This window comes from Sarcophilus harrisii, chromosome 6, assembly GCF_902635505.1.
Source record: "Sarcophilus harrisii chromosome 6, mSarHar1.11, whole genome shotgun sequence".
Classification (NCBI taxonomy): Eukaryota; Metazoa; Chordata; class Mammalia; order Dasyuromorphia; family Dasyuridae; genus Sarcophilus; species Sarcophilus harrisii.
In genome coordinates this window covers 87,361,913-87,386,059 of record NC_045431.1, presented here as the reverse complement: position 1 = coordinate 87,386,059, position 24,147 = coordinate 87,361,913, and the positions used below count along the sequence as shown (strand labels likewise).

The window sequence follows — 24,147 nt, the reverse complement described above, 5'->3', positions numbered from 1 at the left end:
GGCAGAAGATCTCATTTCATAGGAAAAACCCACAATTAATAAATACCATTAACTCATCAGCAACTGCCAGTTATAAAAAGTTCTCTGGAACATGAAGAGTGAAATGTTTTATATATGATCATATAATAATTCTATGCTGGAAGCAAAAATTGAACCCAGATTTTCCTGTCTCAAAAATTAATATCACACTACATTTTCATTAAAACAAAAGAAAATAAAAATCAGAGATAAGGAGAGTATTATTCTCTCCTTATAAAGGAGATTTTAAAACATGTATATTTGTATAAATATATAATATCTGTACATGTGCACAGATATATAGGTGTAGAACAAACATATTTACATACATGTACATATCTATGTTTGTGCATTACTGTGCATGTATGTATATATATATATATATATATATATATATATATATATATATACATACACATTTTTCCATACAGCTTTCAAAAATTTAGATAATGAGAGGTAGATATAAGTTAATTTGAGCTTTTAGTTATTGTTGATTGAATTAAATATGAAATAAAGTTTAAGTTAAACATGATCTAAGTTCATAACCAGGGAATAATAAAAGAACTATATAAAAGATGAAAAACCAAAAGAACTACTGAATATGACTTATAAGTAAGAGACCTTCATAAGGTAGAAGTTCTTCATTTGATTCTGAAATTTCCTCAAAAAATAGATGACCATAGAGCTTTTGATTATGAGTTGACTAGAATCTAATGAGATTGACTCCTGATCAAGATTCCACTAGTACTAATTGAATGTATGTTGTGAAAATACCATGTGCTACACTTTACTTTTTATCATTTTAGTTATAGTTTAAGTTTCCAAGAAAACCAGAGTGCTCTTCCCCTCTTTTATTTTCCTGACATCATTTATATAAACAAAACAAATAAACAAAATAGCAGCCTCTTTTATTAGTATCATTTCTAATATGTTTACCCTTCCTTCCTCACTCCAACCTCATCTAGAGAAACTTAAAATATTAAATTTAAGAGAATTTAGTGAGTTCTAAATTAATAAATATGAAAGAAGAGATCATAAAGGTAAGAAAGATAAAATTGAAGTAAAACTGTATTCTAACTTGAAACCAATATAATATGAATACAGAATGGAGGAATCCAAATGACTCTCTCTCTCTCTCTCTCTCTCTCTCTCTCTCTCTCTCTCTCTCTCTTTCTCTCTCTCATATATATATATGAAATGATTTTTACTTGTTTCTGATGAAGTCTTTGTTAAAAACTAACTTTTTGAAAGATACTTGTTTATTTGTGTCTATTGCCATATGAAATGATTGTTTTTTGTTTTTTTTTAAGTTTATTGAACTGAGATGAGGGATTTAGTCTTCTCTGTACCTTTACATAATAACTTGGACATGCCACTTAAACTCTTATGGTCTCAGTTTTTTTATTTGTAAAATTAGTGTAAAATTGGATTAGATGACAATTTTCACCTTCATCATTCAATAATAAAGATTTCTGTCCATTAAAAAAAAGTTTAGGAAATCGTTGTGATTTGAGAAGTTTTCCATCTTATCAAATACCAGTGGTAGTCATTGGATGGACTGTGTGGTGTATTACAATGGAAAACCTGAGAGACTTGGAATAAAAAAAGACCTGAGTTAAAATCCCTCACATAAATAAATATTATTTGTGTGATTATGGGAAAGTTGCTTAATTTCTCTTGAGTGACAGTTTATCTTTATATAATGGCATACTTAGCTGATAGTGTTGTTGTGAAGCATTCATATACATATGTATATATATATATATATATATATACACACATACATACATATAAAAGAGCAAAAAAAAGTACAGATAGGGAAAGAAATGGAACATTCTCTTTTTAGAACTTGTTACATTTTTATATATCCATATATTGCTTTAAAAGGTTTCTAATGCAATTTCCTTTCTTGTTTTGAGAGACAGAGAGATACAATGCAAAAAAAAACAGACACAGAGAAACAGAAATTGCATTTATCACATGATTGGTATGTATAATTCATTGTACTAAGCCCTGGCAATAGAAATACAACCAAAAATCAGACAACCTCTAGTCTCAAGAAGCTTACAATTTAAAAGAAGACAAAAAACCCCATAAAATATCAGAAGGAAGGGGCTCTTGAGCTGGGGCAAGACAGGAAAGTCTAGAGAGTCTAGAGCAAGCACAGTATGGACAGAACAATTGAACTTGTATGGAAATATTTCCTTAAATGGTGATCCTAAATAAGAACTCATCAATCAGAGAAGTGGGCTGCAGGGCAGAGAAATCTTTGAAATATTGAAATATTTATAAATGATAAGGTTCTTATTTTGGGTTTTAAAAAAAGAAATAAGAAGCATAAACTATTATAATTGTTTAGTTATTTCATTTGTGTCTGACTTCTTCATGATACTATTTGGGGTTTTTTTTGGCAAACATTCTGGAATGATTGCATGTGCTTCTCTGTCTCATTTCACAGATGAGGAAACTAAGGTAAACAAAAGTAAGTGAATTGCCCAGGGTCACAGAGAGTGTTTGAGGCTAGATTTGATCTAATAAAAATGTTCTCCTGACCCCAGGCCTATCCCCTGCACCACCTAACCCTAGGATAAATTATATACTATTTTCTAACCAATGTAGAGGAGCTGCAAATACCAAGATAAAAAAAAATGCTCCCAGTCCCAAGGAAACTGAAAAAAAAATAGAGAAAATAAAAGCAATACATTAAATGGGTTCAAGGAAATAAGATGGGAGTAGAGAGGAACAATATACAATTAGAAGGATAAGGTAATGAATGGAATAATAATAACACGCAACATGTATATTAAGTGATAATATTACCTTTGATCCACACAATTCCTTGATTATAAAGGACTTGGCAAAAACTTAAAACTTATAAATGTCATCTATTATCATGTGTCACAACATAATTTTTTTTTTCTTTTTTTGGTCTAAAGTGCATAGGAAAAATAAAAAGAAGACAAGAAAGGAAAAATACTGTTATGCTAACAAACCTGTACCATAAGAACTTAAAAAACATTTGTAGCATTCCATTCTTGGCTCACTTTTCTTATGACACTGAAGTCTTAGGTGGAGATCTGGCTCAGTAGTCAACTACCATATATATACCTTGCCTACCTGGCAGATATAAATTGTGGCAATATTTGTTTGTTTCTTGCCTCCCAGCTATGACATTATAACAAAAACTATTAGTTTGTTTTTATTCAAAGAGTGACATCTGTGCTCTTTCATATTTCTGCCAGCTTAAGCTCATTTTGCATCAGTCACAAATACAAAGAAACCTTTAGGCCCTTGAAAAATACTTAGATTTCTTGTGATTTCCTGTTTTCATTTATCTCTTATATTTTTATTCTATTTATTTTTCTTATTTGGGTGACATGCATTTCATAGTTGCTTCTGGCTGGAGGTGAAAGCAGCAATTTTTTTTTCTTCCCTAAAGAGACACTGCATTTATGTTAACCCAGATAAACAACTTTCATAAGCTGAAAAACATTCCAATGAGTAATATGTCATTTGTTACAATACTGTTTGATATATGTATCACAAATCTCTGTTTACTAGGTAGTCTTTGATAGTTACCCAGTTGTTTCTATAACACTTTAAAAGATGAAGAGAATGAATGGCCAGTAATCATGTAGAATGGGGAGTGTTTTTTTTTTTCTTTTTTAGTTACTGTTCATTTCATGTAGGTGGAACCCAGCATATGGTATCTTGCTTTAGAAAGAAAGATTAAGGGAATTAAACACAAAATGAAAGATAATGGTGAAGAATACATTATTTTAGAGTACTTTTCTTCTGGAGATATCTTCTCTAGTTCAAAAGAAAGAATTCTGATTTTTTCCCCCAAATGGTCAATTATTTAGTAAAATGAGTAAATATCATGTGGAGCAAAATACCATAAAATTTCTAACACATATATATGTTAATATATAACATATATATGAAGTATATAATGATCTCCTGGTCCTGCTCATTTCACTCAGCATCAGTTCATGTAGTCCTCTCCAGGTCTCTCTGAAATCATTCTGCTGTTCATTTCTTAGAGAACAATAGTATTCCATAGCATTCATATACCATAATTTATTCAGCCATTCTCTAGTTGATGGGTATCCACTCAGTTTCCAGGTAGAAATATTTTTTTGCACATGTGGGTCCCTTTCCCTCCTTTAAGATCTCTTTGGGATATAATCCTGGTAGAAATATTGCCAGATCCAAGGATATTCAAAGTTTGATAACTTTTTGAGCATAGTTCCAAATTGCTGTCCAGAATTGTTGGATCCTTTCACGATTCCACCAACAATGTATCAGTATCAGAGTTTTTCCACATCCCCTCCATCTTAGTCAATCTGACAGGTGTGTATTGGTATCTCAGAGTTGTTTTAATTTGCATTTCTCTGATCAATATTGATTTGGAGTACCTTTTCATGTGGCTAGAAATAGTTTCAATTTCTTCATCTGAAAATTGTCTGTTTATGATCATTCTCTGACCATTTATAAATTGGAGAATGGCTTGAACTATTATAAATCTGAGCCAATTTTTGCTGTTTATTATCCTGGGGATGATTTTTTGTAATCTGTTTGCTAATATTTTATTTAAGATTTTTACTTTAGTTTTAATTAGGGAGATTGGTCTATAATTTTCTTTCTCTGTTTTCCTCCTACCTGGTTTGGGTATCAGTATCATGTATGTGTCATAAAAGGAATTTGTTAGGAGTCCTTCAATCCTTATTTTTTCAAATAGTTTATATAGTATTGGAGTTAATTGTTCTTTAAATATTTAGTAGAATTCACATGTAAATCCATCTGGTCCTGAGGATTTTTTCTTGGAAGCTGGTTAATAACTTGTTCTATTTCTTTATCTAAAGTGGAACTATTTAAATAATTTATTTCCTCTTCTGTTAATTTGGGCAATCTGTATTTTGTAGGTATTTCACCATTTCACTTAGATTGTCAAATTTGTTGGAATAAAATTGGGCAAAGTAACACTAATAATTTCTCAAGTTTCCTCTTCATTGGTGGATAGTTCTACCTTTTAATTTTTGAGACTAACAATTTGGTTTTCCTCTTTTTTTTTCCCTAATCAAATTAACTAAAGGTTTATCGTGTTGTTGTTGTTGTTGTTGTTTTTTTTTTCATAAACCAACTCTTAGCTTTATTTATTAATTCAATAGTTTTGTTGTTGTTGTTGTTTAAATTTTATTGTCTCTCCTTTTATTATTGATCCCTCCTGTTAAAATGTCAAGTTTGGTATTTGATTGGGGGATTTTAATTTGTTCTTCTTTTTTTTTTTTTTTTTTTTTTTTTTTTTTTTTTTTTTTTTAGCTTTTTTAGTTGAAAGCCCAATTTCTTGATCTTCTCTTTCTCTATTTTATGCAAGTTAGCCTCTAGAGACATAACATTTCCCCTTATTACCACTTTGGCAGCATTCACAAATTTTGGTATGTTGTGTCATTATTGTTATTCTCTTGGATGAAATTATTGATTGTTTCTATGGTTTGCTGTTTCACCCATTCATTCTTTAGGATGATATTATTTAATTTCCAATTTCTTTTTGGTCTATTTTCTCTTGGCCCTTTATTGAATGTAACTTTTATTGCATCATGATTTGAAAATGATGCATTTACTATTTCTGCCTTTCTGCATTTGAATTTAAGGTCTTTATGTCCTCATATATGGTCATTTTTTTTTGATAGGCTCCGTAAACTACCAAAAAGAAAATGTATTCTTTTTTGTCTCCATTCAATTTTCTCCAAAGATCTATCATATCTAGTTTTTCTAGTATTCTATTTAACTCTTTAACTTCTTTCTTATTTATTTTGAGGTTTAATTTATCTAGTTCTGAGAGAACAAGGTTGAGATCTACCACTATTATAGTTTTGCTGTCTATTTCTTCTTGCAACTCTTAACTTCTTTAGGAATTTAGATGCTACATCACTTGGTGGATATGCTTAATATTGATATTGCTTTATTATCTACGGTACCCTTTAGCAAGATATAGTTTCCTTCCTTATCTCTTTTAATTAGATCAACTTTTTCTTTTGCTTGATCTGAGATGAGGATAACTACCCCTGCTTTTTTACTTCACCTGAAGCATAATAGATTCTGCTCCAGCCTTTTACTCTGTATGTATCATTACTCTGCATATATCACTCTGCTTTAAATGTGTTTCTTTTTAAAAATATTTTTTATAGCTTTTTATTGACAGAACATATGCTTGGGTAATTTTTCAACTTTGTCCCTTGCAATCATTTCTGTTCCAACTTTTTCCTTCCTTCCTTCCACTCCTTCTGCTAGATGACAGGCAGTCCCATACATGTTAAACATGTTAAAGTGTATCTTAAATACAATATGTGTACATATTTATACAGTTTTCTTGTTGCACAAGAAACATCAGATTTAGAAAGGTAAAAATAACCTGGGAAGAAAAACAAAAATGCAAGCAGTCCACACTTGTTTCCCAGTGTTCTTTGGCTGGGTGCAGCTGGTTCTGTTCATCACTGATCAATTGAAACTGAATTTAATCTTCTCATTGCCTAAGATAGCCACTTCCATCAGAATTGATCCTCATATAGTATTGTTGTTGAAGTGGATAATAATCTCCTGGTTCTGCTTATTTCATTTAGCATTAGTTCATGCAAATCTCTCCAAGCCTCTCTGTATTCTTCCTGATGGTCATTTCTTATAGAACAATAATATTCCATAACATTCATATACCATAATTTACTCAGCCATTCTCCAATTGATGGACATCCATTCATTTTCCAGTTTTTCTATCCACTATGGAAAGGGCTGCCACAAACATTTTTGCACAAACATGTGCCTTTCCCTTCTTTAATATGCCTTTGGGATATAAGAACAGTAGTAACACTGATGGATCGAAGGGTATGTGTAATGGGCTGAGGTTTGAGTTGATGCACTGAGGACCCAAGTACATGAGGCTAAATAGTAATTGGGCTATACTCTATTAATATACATGATTGGATAAAGAATGGTCCCTGTCCACTCTCCATGCAAGTCCTGATGTATTGTATAGGAAATGACGATTTTGGTGGGTGGAGGCAGAGAGAGAGACAGGAAGAGAAGCTGGGAGAGATTGGGCCTGGGTTCGAGACTCCAAGCTGCTGGTTGTGTGGCTGCTGGTCGAGCTAGCTTCTTGACTCAGCTGCACACATTGCTATCGCCGATTCTCTTTCACCTCCGATCCTTCTTCACTGAGAATAAAGACTGACGATTTTCCCCTAACCTGAATTCCTGACTCCGACTGATTTTAAAATACGCGATCTTCACAGGTATGCACTTTTTGAGCATAGTTCCAAATTGCTCTACAGACTGGTTGGATCCGTGCACAACTCCACCAACATCAGTACATCAGTGTCCCAGTTTCCCCACATCCCCTCCAACATTTGTCATTATCTTTTCCTGTCATCTTAGCCAATGTCAGAGGTGTGTAGTGGTATCTCAGAGTTGTCTTAATTTGAATTTTTCTGATCAATAATGATTTGGAACACCTTTTCATGTGAGTAGAAATAGTTTCAATTTCATCATCTGAAAATTGTCTGTTCATATCCTTTGAGCATTTATCAATTGGAGAATGGTCTGTATTTTTATAATTTGAGTCAAGTCTCTATATATTTTAGAAATATATCTTTTTTTTCCAGAACCATTGGATGTAAATCCTTTCCCCAGTTTACTGCTTCTCTCCTAAACTTGACGACATTGGGTTTGTTAATTAAAAAAAAAAACACTTTTAAATTTAATATAATCAAAATTGTTCATTTTGCATTCCATAATGTACTCTAGTTGGTTTTTGGCCACCAATTCCTTTCTTCTCCACAGACCTGAGTGGTAGACTATTCTTTGATCTTTTAATTTGCTTATAGTACAATTCTTTATGTCTAAATCTTGAACTCATTTTGATCTTATCTTGGTATAAGGAGTTAGGCGTGGGACAATGCCTAATTTCTGCCATACTAATTTCCAATTTTCTGAGCAATTTTTCTCACATAATGAATTCTTATCTCAGAATCTGGGGTCTCTGGGTTTATCAAACACTACATTACTATAGTCATTGACTATTATATCTTGTGAACCTAACCTATTCCACTGATTGACGATTATTTCTTAGCTGGTATCAAATGATTTTGATGACTGCTGCTTAATAGTAAAGTTTTAGATCTTGTAAAGTTAGACTACCTTCATTTGATTTTTGTCATTAATTCCTTGAAATTCTTAAATGTTTATTCTTTCAGATCAGCTTTGTAATTATTTTTTTCTAGCTCTTTAAAATAATTTCTTGGTAGTTTAATTGATATGGCACTAAACAAGTAGATTCATTTAGAAAGATTTGTCATTTTTGTAGTCTTAGCTCAGCCTATCCACCAGCTCATGACATTATTCCAATTGATTAGTTTTGACTTTATTTGTGTGGAAAGTATTTTGTAATTGTGTTCATATAGTTCTGACCATCACCTCCCCCAAACAGTCCTCCCTTTTTACAGCCCCTCCCCCTTTATTATAACTTTTCCCTATTACTTTTGTTTTCCCTTCTTTTAGCTTCACCCTTTCTTTTCCTCTTTCCCCTCCCCTCCCATTTCCCTATGAGATGAGACAAGTTTCTTTGTGGAGCTAAATGTGTCATATTTTCTCTTTGAGCGATATCTGATGAGAGTAACATTCCCACAATGTCAATCCCCCTCCCTTCTTTCCCTCAATTGTAATAGGTCTTCTTTACTTCTTTATGAAATATAATTTCCCCCATTTTTTCTCATTTTTCTCTTTTTCTGGTTCAATCCCTTTTTCACCTCTAGTTTATTTTTTATCACAATAAAATCAAATTATACCACCTGTACTCTCTAAGTATGCTTATAACAGAGATATAGTTCTCAAGAGTTGTTTCCTTTTTTATCTTTTTATGCTTCTCTTGAGTTCTACTTTTGGAAATCAATTTTTTTTTTAAAGCTATGGTCTTTTCATCAGAAATAATAAAGTTCATCTATATTATTGAATGTCCATCTTCTTTCCTCAATGATAATGCTCAATTTAGTTGGATAATTTATTCTTGGCTGGAATCCAAGAATCCAGAATATTTTTGCCTTTTCAGAATATTAGATTCCAGGCCTTTTGATCCTTTAAGGTGGAAGCTGCTAGGTCATGGGTAATCCTGACTGTTGAATTGTTCTCTTTTTTTCCTTGGCTGCTTGCAATATTTTTTCCTTGGTCTCATAATTCTGAAATTTAGCTATGATATTCTTTGGAGTTTTTATTTTGGGGTCTCTTTCAGGAGGTGATCAGCGAATTCTTTCAATGAATATTTTACCTTCTGGATCTACAACATCAGAGCAGTTTTTCTTGATGATTTTCTGAAAGATAATATATAGGCTCTGTTTTCATAATGGTTTTCAAAAATTCCAATAATCATTAGATTGTCCGTCCCTGGTCTATTTTCCAGGTCAGTTGATTTTCCAATGAGGTATTTTATATTTTTCCAATTATTTTTAGTTTTTAGTTTTGTTTTGACTTACTTGATATGTCATTTTCCTTTGTTCAGTTCTAATTGATAATGAATTGTTTTCTTCAGCTCTACCTCCTTTAGTTACTTTCATATATAGCGAATTGCATTTTTAAATGTGTTGATTTGTTCAATGATTTTTTTTCCATTTCACAAATTCTGTTTTTCTTTTTTTTTTTTCATTTTTTTAAATAGCCTTTTATTTACAGGTTATATGTATGGGTAACTTTACAGCATTGACAATTGCTAAACCTCTTGTTCCAATTTTTCCCCTCCTTCCCCCCACTCCCTCCCCCAGACGGCTGGATGACCAGTAGATGTTAAATATATTAAAATATAAATTAGATACACAATAAGTATACATGACCAAACCATTATTTTGCTGTACAAAAAGAATCAGACTCTGAAATATTGTACAATTAACCTGTGAAGGAAATCAAAAATGCAGGTGAGCAAAAATATAGGGATTGGGAATTCAACGTAATGGTTCTTAGTTATCTTCCAGAGTTCTTTCGCTGGGCGTAGCTGGTTCAGTTCATTACTGCTCCATTGGAACTGATTTGGTTTATCTCATTGCTGAGGATGGCCAGGTCCATCAGAATTGGTCATCAAATAGTATGGTTGTTGAAGTATATAATGATCTCCTTGCCCTGCTCGTTTCACTCAGCATCAGTTCGTGTAAGTCTCTCCAGGCCTTTCTGAAATCATCCTGAAATCATCATACCGAACAATAATATTCCATAATATTCATATACCACAATTTATTCAGCCATTCTCCAATTGATGGGCATCCACTCAGTTTCCAGTATCTGGCCACTACAAAGAGGACTGCCACAAACATTCTTACACATACAGGTCCCTTTCCCTTCTTTAAGATTTCTTTGGGATATAAGCCCAGTAGTAACACTGCTGGATCAAAGGGTATGCACAGTTTGATAACTTTTTGAGCATAGTTCCAAATTACTCTCCAGAATAGTTGGATGTATTCACAATTCCGCCAACAATGTATTAGTGTCCCTGTTTTCCCACGCCCCCTCCAACATTCTGCATTATCTTTCCCTCTCATTCTAGCCAGTCTGACAGGTATGTAGTGGTATCTCAGAGTTGTCTTAATTTGCATTTCTTTGATTAATAAAGACTTGGAGCATCTTTTCATATGGCTAGAAATAGTTTCACTTTCTTCATCTGAGAATTGTCTGTTCATATCCTTTGACCATTTATCAATTGGAGAATGACTTGATTTCTTATAAATTAGAGTCAATTTTCTATGTATTTTGAGGCCTTTATCAGAACCTTTAACTGTGAAGATGTTTTCCCAGTTTATTGCTTCCCTTCTAATTTTGTCTGCATTAGCTTTGTTTGTACAAAAACTTTTCAGTTTGTATAATCAAATTTTCTATTTTGTGATCAGTAATGATCTCTAGTTCTTCTTTGGTCATAAATTCCTTCCTCTTCCACAAGTCTGAGAAGTAAACTATCCTGTGTTCCTCTAATTTACTTATAATCTCATTCTTTATGCCTAGGTCATGGACCCATTTTGACCTTATCTTGGTGTACTGTGTTAAGTGTGGGTCAATGTCTAGTTTCTTCCATATTAGTTTCCAATTTTCCCATCAATTTTTATCAAACAATAAATTCTTATCCCCAAAGCTGGGGTCTTTGGGTTTGTCAAACACTAGGTTGCTATCATTATTGACTGTTTTGTCCTTTGAACCTAACCTATTCCACTGATCAACTAATCTATTCCTTAGCAAATACCAAATGGTTTTGGTAACTGCTGCTCTATAATATAATTTTAGATCTGGTACAGCTAAGCCACCTTCATTTGATTTATTTTTTCATTAATTCCCTTGAAATTCTTGACCTTTTGTTTTTCCATATGAATCTTGTTGTAAGTTTTTCTAGGTCATTAAAATATTGTTTTGGGAATCTGATTGGCATAGTGCTAAACAAATAGATTAGTTTAGGTAGTATTGTTATCTTTATTATATTTGCTTGCCCTGTCTAAGAGCATTTAATACTTTTCCAATTGGTTAGATCAGACTTAATTTGTGTGAGAAGTGTTTTATAGTTTTGCTCATAAAGTTTCTGATTTTCCCTTGGCAGATAGATTCCTAAGAAATAAATTCTGTTTTTCAAGGAGTTATTTTCTTTTTTTTCCATTTTGTCAAATCTATTTTGTAAGGAGTTTTATATATATATATATATATATATATATATATATTGCATTTTACTGTCTATTTTGTAAGGAATTTTCTTCACATAATTTTTGTGTTTTCTTTTCTAAACCCTCCTGCAATGTTCTCCTTTCCTTTCCTCATTTTTCTTCTAACTCTGTTTAAAGGTCCTTTTTTTGAGTTCTTCCACTAGAGCCTTGTGGGACTTATTCAGATGACTTTTTGGAGCATCATCTGGACATGATCTGCTTTTAGTTTCCTCAGGGTATGAAATCTGTTCTTCTCTTTCTCCATAAAAACTACCTATAGTCAGAGGTTTTTTGTTTGTTTGTTTTGCTCATTTTTATTTTATTTTATTATAGCTTTTTATTTACAAAATATATGCATGGGTAATTTTTTCAACATTGATGCTTGCAAAGCCTTTTGTTCCAAATTTTCCCCTCCTTTCCCCTACCCCTTTCCCTATATGGCAGGTAGTGCAATACATGTTAAATATGTTAAATCCAATATATGTATACCTTTTTATACAGTTATCTTACTGTTTTGCTCATTTAAAAAAAAAGTTTAGGTCTGCTTTGGGGGGCAAAGGGAAGATTGTCCAAGCTTTTTCTATAAATGACAGTGGCTGTGCTGGGTCAGTGCTGATTAACATCTAGTGCTGGGTTGGCACGGCCAGATTCAGCATTATTCTAGGGTTTAAGGGCTCCCTGTTTGCCTTTTGTATTTGTGTTGGATGTCTTTCAGCTAATTTGTTGATCTATTGGCTTGCAATCAGGACAAAGTAGCCAACAGTCTATGGATTCCTCCAATTATATCCATGGCTCCTGGGATGCCACTCTGCCCTGGGTTCTTGCACTGACCTGCACTCAGCCCCTCCCTCCATGCCCACTTGAAACAAACCTTTTCTGAAATCCTTCCAAATTGTCTTCTGCTGGAAATTTGTAACACTCCAAATATCTATGGGTTCTGTTACTCCCAAACCAGTTTAGAAGCTTGATTTGAGGAATATCAGGGAGATCTCATATAAAGATGTGCTTCCTCTCTGCCTTCTTGGCTCTGCCTTCCCAAAACTTTGTTTTTTTTTTTTTTTTAAGGAGTGGTTTTCTTCAGACAATTTATGTGTTTTCTTATCCATAACTGTCATTTCCTTTTACCCTTTTTCTTCCAACTGTCTTTTACAATTATTTTTGAATTCTTCCAAGAAAGTTTTTTTTTTAGTTGGGGACCAACTGATATCACTCTTTCAGGCTTCATCTGGAAACATTTTGCCCTTGGTGTCCTCAGATTTTGAGGTCTCTTTTTCAGAGCTCTTTTGGATTTTTTGCTCATTTTTAACAGTTGAAGTCTGCTCTTCAGGCAAAGGGAGATTGTCCCAAGCTTTCACTATAGGTCACTGTGGCTTCATAGTATCATGGAATTGGTGCTCCTAACTTCCTTTTAGTGCTTAGGAGGTATGGCCAATTCCAGCTTTATTCCAGAGTTCAGCAGCTCACTATTTGTATTCTGTTATGTTGAAGTTTTCACATTTGGTCTGCTTATCTATTGACTTCTGAAAGAGGACAAAATAGCAATCACTGCTGTATTTTGGCTAGGAGTCTCCCATTAGATTCCCCCAGCACTCCAAAGCCTCTCTGCCATAGGTCTCCCTGTATTGCACCTGCACTGGCCTGCAAAGCTCTCCACTACTGCCCAATTGAGACAGATCTTTTCTGATATTCTTCCAAAATAACCTGCTTCTGGAAATTCATTACATTCCAAACATTTGTGAGTTCTGTCACTACAAAACCCATTCAGAGGAAAGCCAAGAACAGCTCAAAGACATGTCTACTCTCTTCCATGTTGGCTGTGCCCCATATATTTTCTTTTATAAATAACAAAAGACAAGTAATAAAAATTATAAACTATGTGGTAAGTTATTTTTAAAAAATCTAAAAGTTAAATTATCTCAAAAACAATAACTTTCATTGGATCCTATTTCTATTTCTTTTAATGGAAAATCATAGTTTCTCTACTTTTCAAGTATCAACATGAAATGACATATCAGGAAAGAAAATTACATTTTCTTTGACTCTTAAATGCAATTTCAAAATTTGTATTATTTTAAGCAATTTGCTGAATTTAATAATTTTGTCCTATGCTAATTTAAGTGCTACATGTATCTTCATATGATTATAATACCTTGTGTAGAGTACATTTTAAATGATTGAAATGAATTTCACATCAATTCTTCATGAGTAATTCAATAAAAAAAAAACTGTTAACTATAAGAAAGATGAGTTTTTAAGTGAAAAGAATTCTGAAGGCATAGAAGAAATGCTAAAGAATTAAAGAGAATGTGGAGAAATAAAAATACTGAGATACAAATGAAACTAACATCAGGGAAATTTCTCTTAGATAAACATATTCATAAATCTTTAGGAAATAATATGGATATATTCAAAACTAAATTAAGTGAAACATGATTTGAGTGTACTATTCATTTTCTAAAACATTAGATGACTTAAAATTTAATGCTCAAACAGATAAGAATATATATTGGCATATGGATATATATATATATATATATATATATATATATATTTCAACAATAGCTCATTTTCTAAAAAATGTCCAAAGAATTCATTATAGAAAAATGCTATCAACTTTCAGAGAACTAATGAATTCTGAATGCAAAATGAAGTATTACTGTCTCTGTTATTTGTTTTTTGTTTTACAATATGACTAATATTGTATTGTATTGTATTGAATCACCTGATTTCACATTTCTAACTTATATCATATTGTTTGCCTTCTCAGAGTGTGTGGAAGGATTATGAAGGAGGAAGAGAATATGGAACTCAAAATTAAAAAAAAAAAAGAATGATTAATATAAATATTAAATATTTTAAAATATTATGAATTGAGGAAAAGTTCCTCATCCATATTACTATAGGGAGTTACTTCACCAGGAGCCCCCTACATCAGCAGTAAAATTACTGGGAAATATATTAAAAAGCAAATATAAATATGAGTATATAGATAAAAGTCAGTTGTATGTGACATTCCATTGACTTAATTCATAAGCATATATCTAGTACCAGTACTCAAAGTGGTCAGTTAGTCAGACTTACTATTGGGTAAAAGGAGAAAAAGCATGCTGAGAAATTTGTTCATTTCTTTCCATGATCTCAAGCTCTAATGTGACCTTAAAGAAATCTTGTTAATGCCTATATTTCCTGGTAATGTTATATTGATTGAAAATAATGGGAAACCATTATATCAAAGTAAGAAACAAAACTAAAGGTGACATAAAGGTTAATGGAAAAACAAAGCATAGATGCCAATAAGCAGTGGAATATAACCAATAATTAATGTAATTAAAATTAGTTTAAAGTGTAAAGAAGGTTAAAGTGTAAAGGAAATTGAGAAAAGAAATTAGGCTGATCATCTAAGACTAATAAAGACTAATAAATATCAGATGGATATATTTCATGTTGCCCATCAGTTTTTGAAAAAAAAAGTTGTAATGGAAATTTTTCCTTGTACATTACTTATATTTCCCATTGTACCCATCCTTCCCCAAGTATTCTGTAAAATTAAGATTTTTTTTCTTAATAAGAGAAAAAAGAGACTTAAAAGTTCAAATAATTAAAATACCAAGGCAATATATATGTGTGCATATATATATATGTATATATACACACACATGCATATGTATATATGTATATATATATATATATATATATATATATATTTACTTATATAATTTCCTCTAACCCTCTTTTACTTAAGAATTCATCCCTTAACCATATCTATGAAAAAATACCTTATCTATGTCTCATCAATTTTCATCCCATGAGCTGTTAAAACACCTAAAGAAATGTCTCTCCATAGGTCACATTGGATAGATACTCTATACAGGATTTGTGGGAAGACAAAGATAAGAATGTATGCAGAAAAGGAAATCTTTATCTTTTACCTTTCAAAGGAACATCTATGTCCCTGAGATTGTAAAGTCACCAGAGTAATTATCACATGCATACACTCCAGTGATTTCTCATTCCTTCTAGGGTGAAATACAAAATGCTCTACTTGACATTCAAAGCACTTCATAACCTATACTTCTACTTTTTCCAATTTTTTTACTTCTTACTAGTTGACATTCCTCTTCCATTCAGTGACACTGATCTGACTATTTCATGAAAAGGAATACTCTTGTCTCTGAGATTTTTTTCTGACTGCCCCTATTCTTGAAGCACTCTAACTCTTCCAAACCTACTATTACTTTTTTTATCTTTCTTTAAGTCATATAAAATCTCTCTATTAAATGAGTCTACCCTGAATCTTCTTAATTCCAGTGCTTTCTCTATGTTAATTATATCCTATTTATCCAAGATATACCTTAATTTCTTTATGTCTATTTGCATATTTTCTCCCTCTTTAGCTCTTTGAGGGCAAGAACTAGCTTTTGCTTCTTTTTCTATTCCTACCGCTTGTTTCTGATGCATATATTTGTTATAAATATGTTGAATCATTTCAGGGTTCAGTCATGTCTAATACTTCATAACCCAGTTTGGAGTTTTCTTGGCAAGGTATGAGTAGTTTTCCTTTTCCTTCTCCAGATCATTTTACAAATGAGGAAACTGAGGCAGTGTTAAGTGACTTATTCAGTCATACAGTTAATATCTGAGACCTGATTTGAACTTAATGAAGATGACTCTTCCTAACTTCAAGCCCAGAATTCTATCTACTCTGCCAACTATCTACCTGTTATTAAAAATGTCAATTAAGATATGGTGACTAATTGATTGATTAAATAGGAAAGTAAGTTTTAGAGACATTAAGAGAAAACCACATGTTCAGTTAATGTCAAAGCTGGAATTAGAATCTAGATATCTCTATTATGAATCCCATATGCTAATATATGTAAATTAATCTGGGACATCACCAGAGTGAGAATTTCCTTCACTGGTTCAGAGTACAGTCCTTTTATTCCTCATCCTGTTTCTCTTTTGCATATCCTGTAAGACAGTTTGCTCATCTATAAAATGAGGTAGAGAAAGAAACAGCAAACTACTCCAGTTTCTTTGTCAAGAAAACTCTAAATGGGATCACAAAGTCAGACATTGAATGAAAAAAATAAACTAACAATAAACTATGACTCCTCCACACAGAATATATTCAACATATCATAGAGCATCCTTTGGTTCATCTTGAAAGTAAGAAGATAACACTTCACTGATTGTAGTATCTTCAAAAAATTCAACAAGGATAAATTGTCAGTGTTTTATATATAAAAATGTAAAATGCATGTCTAAAATTGCCATTAATAATTGGGTATTTAGAAAGAAAGATTGGGGTAGAGCTGTGTATGATATGACTCTAAAATGAAAAAAAAAACATGTAGGTAAAAGTTTAAAAGAACATAAATGAGCTATATGAATGAAGTATGAGAGGGAGAACTGACACAGAAGAATTATATTGGGAGGAGGGCTGGTATTCTGAAAATCTATTCACACTGAGAATGGGTTAAAGAAGGAACAATACATATGTAAGTGTGTGTGTGAGAGTGTGTGTATGCGTGTGTGCACATGCCAAAAGGGTATAATACTCTCCAAAATCTGTAAAAAAAAATAAAGAGAGAAGGAGTAGAATAAGTTGGAGTGTGGAAAAATGTTTAGATTAATGGGCGTAGAGTTAGGGAAGGGAAGAGTGGAGAGAGAAGATAAGGGAAGAATCCATACTTGAAGGAGGTTAACTAATAGCAAAAAAAGTTAACTATTAGAAGTGAAGTAAAAAAAAAATTTAGCAGAGATAGTAAATAAGAGATAAACACAAACAAAATAACTATGATCAGGAATAGGACTTATTAGAAAAAAAAGTAGAGAAAATAATTATTGATCTCAAACAAAGTCAAACTTAAAAAAAAGATTTAATCATGAGAGAAATGTCAGCCATATTAATATTGTTTTAGGTGTATGTGTATATGTGTATATATGTATTGTACATGCATGTGTTGGTGTATATGTATATATATGCATTTATGTGTTTGTGTATGTGTATGTATGTGTGTGCACATATATGTATATGTATATATTTATTTATATATATTTATATACATTTATATATATAAATATATATATTTATATACATATGCACACACATACACATAAATATATCCATGTTTAATTGTAGCCTGGTTGGGGAAGTGGTGGGAAAGAAGAGAAGAATAAAGAAAAAAAGTCGCACAGCAGAGAACAAAAGAAAAACATTCAAGGTAGCAAAGAGACTGTCAATGGATAGTTGTGAATACAATGTCATCTATTATTATATATGCTTTTTTGATTTGAAAATTTATTATTACATTTTTGAATCCTCCCTGATATTCTTCTGGGCACATACACTTTTTAAAATTTTTTCTTATTTTACATTTAAGTTTTTAAATTATTTAAAATAAATAAATAAGGAAAAAAAAGACATATGGAGGAAGGTTCAAGACTTGGATAAATAAGAGATTATATGAAAAAGAACTGGTGTTTTTTTGGGAGGTATAAGTAAACAATGATTATGGAAAGAGCAACAACAATGACAATGTCTTCAACAATAAAAAGTCCACAAAACTCTTGAGATTCTAAGCTACATTCAAGAAAACATATTGTCTTACAAAAGAAAATAGTACAGTGGCCATAGTCAAAATGCAGCTGAAGAACTTTATTTAGATCTGGGTACCACTGATTAAGATGCTTTTTGATTGTTTGTTTGGTTGGATTCCTAGCCTCCATGTTCTCATAATTGCCTCTGTGCTATCATTCTTGCAGGGATTCTTTAGGTCAGAAATTTATATGAGGCATTTCTCATCTTTCCTTATTTTTCCTAAGGAAAATCATCAACTTCTACAGTACATGCAAAAACATGTAAATATCAGCATTATATCTTGGATACAAAAATGTCTATTTGGAATGAAGATTTGTCAATCTGGAAAATGCAATTTAAAAATCAATGATTTTAAAGACTATTATTAGTCATGCATTATTATGAACCAAATGGTTAAAATGCAGTATTTAAAAATATCAAACACTTATATTTTATTGCCCCTTCCTTGGTCAAATCTGAAAATATTTTCTGGGATACTCCTTAGGTATAATTCAGTTTTTTTTTTTAATTTTTCCTTACATTTGAGTACACATATAAATCAATCTGAATAGTACTGACATGCCATACAGTTAGGCAATACTGAAAAAGATGAATATTTTTTTCTCGGTCAGTATTAACAAATCAATAAACATTTATTATATTGCTATTATGTCATAGGCACTATGCTCAGTCCTAAGTCCTAATTATGTCATGTGAATTTTATAGTATATTTAGCATCAGTTTGTATACTGCAGCTATATTGAGAAAGAATTTTCCTAATCACTAAGAATTTTCAAAGAGCTTAGTAGAGTTCACAGCATGGTGGGAACTATCAAAAAAATATGACATGGTCTCTGTTTTCAAATATCTTATCTCTAGACATCATCATCTAGGATCTGTATTGCAACTTTAGTGAATTACTTGGGTATATGATAAATGGATTGAATTATATGAAACTTATAGATTGGAAAATATATTTTCACAATAATTTTTTACAAATCATACTTTTAGTTATAATTAGAATTTCTTGTAGCTTGAAAAAAATAAAGCTCTCCTTCTTATTTTTCTAAGAAAAAAATTATGAATTATTTCAAGCCCAAAGAAAAAGTTACATGGTATAGTATATAAATTATTGAAATCAAGAAGACCTGAGTTCTCTTTTTTTTTCCAGAAATTTAATAGCTTTGCAATTGTAGGCAAGTAACAACAATTTCTATAAAATTTCCTCAATCAAAAAATTAAGGACTTGCATTCACTGACCTCTGAGGTCAGTTTTAGCTCTAAAATTATGACTCCATGACAAGTGGTAATTTTATCTAAAATTATTTGCTGATAAAATGTTTCAAAAATCATGTTGAGCAATTTATTTTATAAAGTTAAGGAATAGTGATATGGATAAAAATGATAATATTGTAGATATATAAAGTAAATTTATTGATGTTTATTTTTCACAATTATTTTATTGAAATTTATTATTTTTCTTTTTTGACAGCAATTTATCCCAAACTTCTCAGCCTAGGCTTTCATGTATTTTGCACACATATAAACTGATATTTTACATCAATAAACTCAGTTTCCTCAATTGTAAAATTAAGGAGCAGTTGAATTGTGAGGTCCCTTTTAGCTCTCTTTGTCTGTAACACTATTAACTTTACTCATATTGACAAAATAACAAAGATATTATTTGGACCATCCAAAATTAGTTAAAATTCTCAGTAAGCAATTAGTAGAAATTGATTTCCAAAAATTTTTCCTATTGAGAGACAAAATATGTTATTTTTCCCTCAATCAATCCACAGATCCATTAATTTCATAGGGGTTTTTTTGTTTGTTTATTACTTTTTCTACCATTGTAAGTTGATCTGCTATTTCCATAACCAAAGGATCTATTACATTTTCAGCATTTTTATAAGACATTAACTTTCAATTTTATATAGTATCAAACAGGGTTATGATTTCCATTTGATATGATTATAAATAGTTCCTAAATTAATTGATATTATGTCTTCTAAAAGTTTCATATAGTTAAGTCAATAAAACAATAAAGAAGTGACATTCAGATAATATTGGAGGAAGGAACTATGTAGTCTATGTGTTTTAATTCTGTGTTTCACTTTATGAGGGAGAGAGGATATATTTTGCTCTAGGTATGTAATATATGGATTTATGCACCTTTCTCAATCCTCAATAGTTTTATTTATAGAATTCACAATTCAAGTATTATTCACATTGCCTTCTTTTAAGTCTGCCAGAATCATGTACTACATATATTTCTGCTTACTTTTTAATTTAAAACTGAATGTCATTATTTATTGTATGCAAGATCAGATTCACTGAACAGCAAACCTGATTGTCTTGCATTGATCATTTTATTTTTTTTGTCCAAGTGGAAGTTGCTTTAAATCTAGAGTTAAAAGACTGTCATTTACATCATAGCTCAGCCACATTTTATCATTATGACTTTGGATATATCATTTCATACCGTTTCTTAGGACTGAACTTTAGATATCCCATTATAAACTAAGAGAGTGAAATTGATGTCCTCTAAAATCCAGTCCAAATTTAAAGCTACGGACCTAGTTCCAATCATTCATCATCTCTGAAATAAATAATTTTTGTACCAGCTACTAATCACAGTTCTTATGAGATACAAGTGAGATTATACAAAATAAATTATAAACCATAAAATTTCATATTAAAGGCAATTGTGATTATTATCCCATTGATCTTTTGTTCTTGTAGGTAGAGATTTCTGGTCTTGTGGGATCCAATCTATAAAATAAGCCAAATATAATCCTCATTACATGATATACTGATAATATTTCAAATTTAAGTCAAAAAGTGACTAAATATTACAAGAAAAATTAATAAATTAATGCTTATTTATTCTGTAAGCCAAATCCTGTTGATTATAATCTGAACATATTCTCACAAGGAGGTTTCTTTTAAATAGATGCAAAAAAAAATTGAATTGTTCATTCTGGAAAAAAGAATTGAAATTGATAGACTTTGTAAGATATATGTCAATTTTTTGGCCTTTATTCTAGATTCACATTTCTAGCCAGAGATTTTTCCTTACATTTTCTGCCAAATTCTCAGTGCCTACATGACTATAAGTAGATCTCTGGACTCACTGTCATTTTCCTAAAAATTCCTCTCCTTCTAAATAATGTCATTTGTGCCAATGAGATAATCACTTTTTTTTTCAAGTTTTCCAGAATCTAAATTTTAAAATCTTTTTTTAAAAATCCTTCTTTTCTCTGAAATGTAATGTCAAATCCTTAAACGTTCCATATCCATTTTATTCTTCATTCTAAAAGGCACAGCTCTACTATATTGTACTCCAGTACAGAATCCCTGTACACATTCTTTTCTATTTCTAATTCATCCTATATTATGTGATTACACTATTTTTTAAAATTTCATTTTTTTTAAATCACAGAGTTGGATTCTCCTCACACGCACAGCTGTCTTTTTTACTCTCCCTAGATAAAAAGGCCAGCAACCACAATTCTCTTACCCATATTTCCTCTGCTACTTCTACCAATAGCTACTTAGTTCCAAAATGTCTTCCTTGTCTCTGACCAAGTCTCTTCTTAGTGGGAAGTAAAGAGCTTTTTTGTCTCCTTCAAATTATATCTCCTTGTAACACAAGCAGCTATTTCAGAAATCTGCTATATTGGTACCCACACCCACATGCCTAAAAAGGTAGGAAGGAAAAAAGAAAGGCAAAGCATTTAATGAGGAAAGTAAACAAAATGCAAAAATTAAAGTTCAAGGAAAAAGACTAAAAGCCATTAAGAATATTTTAAAAATAACTAAAAGAGAGAAGTAATATCAATTTAGCTAAATTTCCATGTAAAAATGAGATGTGATAAGTGTCAAAGGTGACAGAAGAATGGAAAATTGTATTATTTGTATAATTCTGCATATAAGTCACCAAGATGCATACAATTCAAAGATGCAAAATTTATAATGAAGTCTTCAGATTGTGCCACAAAGAATGCTTATATATATAGTACTGGCCTTGAAATGATGGGCTCATTCTTTCATCTCTGTGAAGTTTGTGTTTGCCATGGTAGGAAATGCCTGAGTACACATGCTTGCATCTGCCTTTTTATTGATAGAGAATTTGTTGAATGTAAAAGTGGTATATGGGATCACAAAGACAAAATATTCAGCTGCTCTTTTTGTCACAACTTCTTATGTGAAGATGATCAATTTGAATGACAAGCCAGCTGCCAGGTGTTGGAGGCAGAAATGTTTCAATGTGTTTCCTGTAATTGATTTGGAGAGCACTCATATATACTGTAAGATTTGCTTGAGTGGTGATGACACAAGGAACAAAGTGTTTAAGCAAGAGAAAGGAAAAGTCCTAAATGTGAACACGAAACTCAAGGGATAAAGTACCTAAGCATGTTCCTTGAAATCAGGCCAGTAAACTGGATGTGAAGAAGCAGATGGAGCTTCTGGAGACAATGCCTATTGAAAAACTCGTGACTCAGGAAAGTATGGAGATACAAGACAACAGGAAAAGAAAGATAATTATTATGAAGTGGAAGAGAAAGATGAGGAAGATGGATAATGAAGGAGGGAAAAATTCAGATAATAAGTTATTCAGTCTTGTCTGATGTTTCATGACTTCATAAACCATACTATTCCTGGAGTATTTTTTAGCAAAAATAAATAAATAAATAAATGCTGGAATGGTTTGCCATTTCTTTCTCCACCAGGTTAAGGTAAACAGCTGTTAAGTGACTTCTCCAGTGTCCCATAACTAGTGTCTAAGGCTGGATATAAACTCAAGTATTCCTGAATCCAGATTCAATACTCTATCCACTGAGCTAACTAGTTATCTCTCAGATAAAGTGATTACAGATCAATTAATTAATTCGAATTTAGGAAGACTCTATGTTAGTGGCTATTCTTATCATTTTACTTAAAGAGAAATTACAGAGTATTTACTAGGTAAGAGTACTTACCTAGTCTAAAAACTAGGAATTACATTTCTTGTATACAGATTGCATTGTGTCTGACAGCAATAGGTGTGTGTGTGGGGGGGGAGGAATTCATGTTCATGTAAATTGTGTTTGTGGTTTTCAAAAGTAGTACTTAAACCTTGTGCTAAAGGATAGCTATGCTTATTAAGGAAAAAATGAGACTAAAATCTTTTTTTAGAAAACTTAATGTTTATAGCATAAGAAAGATGAGTTTAAAGGGAAATTAATATTTTTATTTATCCAAGTATTGAAGTATCATTGAATATATGTTTCATTGTGGCTTTACAAGAGAAATGGAAATATCAGAATGATAGAGGAAAACATTATATTTATTAATTATTAAATTGCCATTATTCTTAAGTGTTTATTATACCTTTTCATTTTTTTTTTCTGTAGACTCTTCTCCTAAATAAACTCTTTTGGCAAAAAAGAATAGCTATTGTGAATTTGTCACATTTATTTCAAACCAGGAATCATTATACTACCTCATGAAGTATTACCCATTATTAAATTTAAATATTCTTGAACCATTTCTTGAAATTTACTTTTATATCCCTAATTATACTCCTTGAGTTTAGGACCATACATTTTTTTGGGGGAATGTACAAATTATAGTGCTAGCTAGGTACTTAGTAAATTCAATAAACCCTTGAGGAAATTAACTCAAGTGCTATTTAAATGAAAAGTTCTCCATAATTCTGCTAAAGTTATTAAAGTTTATTTTTTTTCCTTTTTAACACCATTCTGAAAAAAACATTTCAGTTAAAATATTTTTATCTAAAATATAGAGTTTTGACTTGTTATAATATGGGCAAAAAAGATACTTGAATTG

At 31.4% G+C, this 24,147-nt stretch overlaps 1 pseudogene; it reads left to right on the top strand.

The window, feature by feature from the left end:
• The window catches only part of LOC100921553, a 58,790-nt pseudogene extending 35,890 nt beyond the window's left edge, over positions 1–22,900 (top strand).
• Positions 22,901–24,147: the final 1,247 nt, after the last annotated feature.